Raw genomic sequence first — 4848 nt, forward strand, 5'->3', positions numbered from 1 at the left:
GTAAAGTAACACAAAAGGCCTAACTAAAAACTGATGTGGGAACAATAAATAATTATTTGAAAAAGAATTTATTTAAATTTGAAATCTTATTTTAAATTTATTTACATTTATTTTCTGAACTAATCCAGAAAATTTTAGTTTGTGTTTTTAAAGCAAAAAAAGCCATTGATAAACCATCAGCGTGGAAATAAAGTGTACACCACATTTCTCAATTTATTTTGTAATTTAAATTTTTTTTTATAAAAATACAGTTAATACTACAACAAAAACCATATAACGCAAAGTTTCGAATCTTGTATAAAACTTGTAAAATTCTTTAAATTTTCAAAATTTCAAACTTTTTACTCAAAATGTTTAGAAAAATTGGTATGAAATTATTTTCAATATGAAATCCGAGGAAAAGCTAAAACCAAATTTCAAAATCGTTGAGCTGTGACGAAAAGCTGCACTGCCCAATATATTTCATATAATTTATTAACTATTCTAGCAACTCTTTCCATAACAAACTGCGGGAATAAAAGTGTAAGGCAATGGAAAAGAATTTAAAGATAAAAAAATTTAAAGATTAATTGAAGCCACTAAAGATGCTTGGTGCACGATTTCTCTAAATGAACTTAACTAATTTTGTAATATAATTCTATACCAAATCGCATTTTTTTAAAATTTGTAAATAATAAACACAAAAAAAAAAAAAAAAAAAAAAAAAAAAAAACAAAGAAAAACAAAACAAGGAAGAAGTTCGTGGTACACTAGCGAAATTCTGTTGATCAGTGGGTTAGTGATAATACAAACAATTCCTGACACCGGACATAAGTATTTCTGATAAGTTACTTTCATTTAAGAGAGCAGACTCGAAACTTTTAGCTGGTTACTTTACAGCGCACTGTAGCCTGAGATACCACTTAAAAAAAATTGGGCATTTGCCGATTCTGTGAAATGGGCATTGAAAATTCAGACTCCAATCTTCATAAATGTGCTGCACTAGGCAGATCCTGGTTGTAGTGCCGCGCAGCCATATAAATTGTGGTACAATAAGCGCCAGTATGTGGTACAATTTAAAAAAGAACCTTAAAATATAGGGGACCTCAGACAATAATTTTTTTTTTGCCATAATAGCGGCCCTGCGTAAAAAGATGTAAGATGTATCTCAATTAAAATAGCTTTTCGAAATAAATATTGAAATGGACCCAATTTTTGTTGCACAAAATTGATTCTATTTATAAAATTATTCAACAAAAAAACTCCTTCCATACGTTGTATAAAACAGAATAACGAAAGAGTTCGTTAAATAAGACTCTTTTTGATACCAGCTAACTAATAAATTGACAAGATTTTTCATGAATGTTTGTGCTTCAGCTTTCTTTGGAATTCTGATGGGAAATTTCTGTGTGTAGGCCTTAAGTTAAATTTGCTTAAGGGGGCAGATGCCTGTCAAAATATCAAAAAAAAAAATTTTTTTTTCATAAAATGTTAATATATGTTAATATGGTTGCCCATATTCGACGGACCCATGCGTTTTTTTTTTTAAATCAAAGAAAGACACCATTTTTTTGATGTTGACGATAATAATTATTTAAAAAAAAAAACACATGGGTCCGTCGAATATGGGCAGCCCTGTATAATCCTTTAAGAACATGTCAAAAAAATTTTAGAACGTTAATTTAAGTATTTCTTATATTATAGATCGTCCACCGGGACGACTCTCTTCTTGGCGTTCGAGCGCTGGGAGAAGTATAGTAACGTTGCCGACTTTAGACGCGTTTTTCTCAAAACTATATTTTTTCGAATTCGCGTACACGATAACTCGAAAAGTTATTGGCCGATCTGCCTGAAATTTTGCACACATCGTTTTCTTGATATAAGTTTCTATGTGAATTCACAATTCGAAAATTTTTCGAAAAAATAATTTGTTCAAAGCAAAAATAGTAGGAAAATTCGCCCCAAAACTAATTTTTTTTTAAGCATTTTATTCTGCGAATTTTTTCCATTTTTTTTTATTCATATAGAAATTATGATATTAAATAAAATAACAAAAAAATTGTGGTTTTTTATATTCAGGTCACTGACGCCGATGCTACAATGCTCGCTGATTGAGAAGCCCCGCTGCGACCTTCCTGGAAGAATTGAGTGTACATCCGCCATTGTAAATGATACAAATAAAAAAAAAATATTTTATATTGTTTTAATGTATGAATAAACTGTGTGCCAATTTTGAAAAAAAAAATATTGAATTCTTTTTGTTAAATAATTTTAATGAAAATCAGTTAAAATATGGCCGTTTACAGGTATCTGTTCCCTTAAAGCAATTAAATGTTAAATTATTTTAAGAGTAAAATTTTCTCATTGCCATAAAAATGGCTAAGCGAAATTGAATATGCGAGATTCGGCGGGGTGGAGTAGCCTATATTGACTAATTATTCAACTATTAAAGGATCGAGAATCGAATTTTTTCACTTCTTTACAAAAGTTTGCATTTAAGAAGGTGAAGAAAGTGGAGAAAAATAAATAGTTTTCGCTAAAAATGGTGCCAAAAAGGTGTTTTTTGACTTAAATGGAATTTAAAGAAAATTGAAGTAATAAAAAAACAATAATTTAAATTAATATTTGAATGTAAATAACCAATTTTAGGGACGACGTAAATACATTTTAAATATATAAATATTAATTTGCATAAATAAATATTAAATAAAATAAAAAGAGGTCATTAGCAGAAATTGCCAAGTGAAATATTGAAACAAAAAATTATTTAATTTAATTCAGGAATTATAGTTTGTGAATTACGTTTTAAATTTAAAGCTGTTCGCAAGGCTGCGAAGTTTCGCTAATATGAAGCCATTACTTTAAATATGAACCAAAATAGACTCATGATTAGTTCCTTCATAGAAAAAATTAATTCGTAATAAATTTAATTGATTAAACACAAACTTTAAAAATATCTACACTTTACTGCCCTTTGCCACGTTAGTTTCGAGTTTGGACCGTCAAATCACGATTATTCTAAGTTCTCGTTTTATTTCTAACTTGTACAAAGAATTATATGCTCATCTACTTAGCATGGATTTGAGCCTTTCTCATTTGAGTCAGGATATTAAACAGTTCCTCACGCTTCCTCTTGGTACGAATGTGTGTACCTTAACGACGTTTCAAAAATTTCAAAGCACTCTTATCCCGACTAGAATTACAGTGAGGCATGCCGAAGAATCAGTTAGGCCCGAATTAGGCAGGCCTTACTGAGGCACGCCTCACTATTACCTTACCAGGCCCACGTTAGGCAAGGCAAAGATTGGCATGCCAGAACAATGCCAAATTTGGTTGTGGCCACGAAAATCTATGGCAGTGTCTCACTTAGGCATAAATTTCAGTCCCTAACTAATTCGTAGAAGGGCATCCGGAATATAACCGAAGTTCGGTTTTTCGAACCTGCGCCTAATGAGGCAGATGTGTGGCGATACCTTTCGGGACTTAGGCCTAGTTTGGCTGCCTTATGAGGCGCAAATTTGGAATGCGGTCTGCCTTATTTGCGCCTAATCACCGCCTTACCAAAATTTCTAGTCGGGATCTTTTGAAACTTTCAACAATTCCATCGTTCTCTTCTCGTAAGGAGCATGACCCACAACTTCACGTACAAAATCGCGCATGAATTTGGTGTGTCGGTTTTGAATGTTCTTCAAACGTGATCCACGAAGGCCTTTAACCTTTCTGTCTTCAGTATATTTTACATTCTTCACTTTTGTGGGTCTTATGTTCCTTATTGAGACCAACGCAAAGTTCATTATTCTTACATTACTAACTACTTGACAAACTACCTGCACTTATTTAAATTAATGAATATTATATTCAGCGGGATTTTCCAATATTTTTTTTTATTTGTGTAGACCTTTAATTAATTGATGCATTTTTTTTTTTTTTTTTTTTGTTTTTGAAAAAAGCTTCTTGACATCGGCGCTGGCATTCACGTGGCCAGTAGCTGTCGCATACCGAATAGCTGTACCGTTAAAACTTTTGAATTTTAGCTCCAATTGTTCAGCCATACTAAGAAACCTGGTACTGTGCTTCGCTAAGCCTGCTATGGGAACTTACGCAACTTGCTTATAACGAAGGTTGCAATGTTATTCTCCCTGTTGTTATAGTTTAGAAATGCTTGCCCTTTGCAAAACATGAATTCCTTCATAATCACCAATCCACCATCTTCAGAAAGAAAGTTTTTTTTAATTCTCCATTAATGAATCACTTAGGTGAAGCCAATTGGCCACATGAGCTCAGTCCTTGCCATGCAAGTAGCAAAACATTTTATTTTGAGCATTCTTGATAAATTATTTACTTTTTAAGTAACCTTATCGAGTAAGTACTTCCGCAACCTATACTTGAAAAGCATCTGTGTTTGATGGCCAAAAAGTCCACTCCATGATGTTCTAACTTAAGCGGCATGACTGGATGTATTTCATGTCATACTAGTCCTGGCCATACCGATGCAAGCCCTTGAGCGTGTTGTTGCGCCTAAGCATAACTTTTTGAAAATCAATAGTTTTTCTACAATTTACTTTTGCTCCACTTTTACGCAAAATTCTCTTGTTAAGATTTAACAGAGAAGCTATAAAAAAATGATAGGGGTATTAACAGGTCATTGTTTAATAGGCAGCCACGCTAGAAGGTTAGGACTACCTTACTTCGATTTCTGTAGAAGCTGTCTAAATACAGAAGAAGAGGAAACAGTCAGACACCTTTTATGTGAGTGTGAAAGCCTAGCTAGGAGAAGGCTGCGCACCCTCGATACAGCATTTCTAACCGATGAAGCGGGCATGGCGCATCTAAAACTAACGAAGCGTTGCTCGTTTATTAAAGCTACCG

General features: G+C 32.9%; 1 pseudogene; it reads right to left on the bottom strand.

The window, feature by feature from the left end:
* Positions 1 to 3002: 3002 nt before the first annotated feature.
* LOC128857448 (60S ribosomal protein L36-like) lies at positions 3003 to 3773 on the bottom strand (annotated as a pseudogene).
* Positions 3774 to 4848: the final 1075 nt, after the last annotated feature.

This window comes from Anastrepha ludens, chromosome 3, assembly GCF_028408465.1.
Source record: "Anastrepha ludens isolate Willacy chromosome 3, idAnaLude1.1, whole genome shotgun sequence".
NCBI lineage: Eukaryota > Metazoa > Arthropoda > Insecta > Diptera > Tephritidae > Anastrepha > Anastrepha ludens.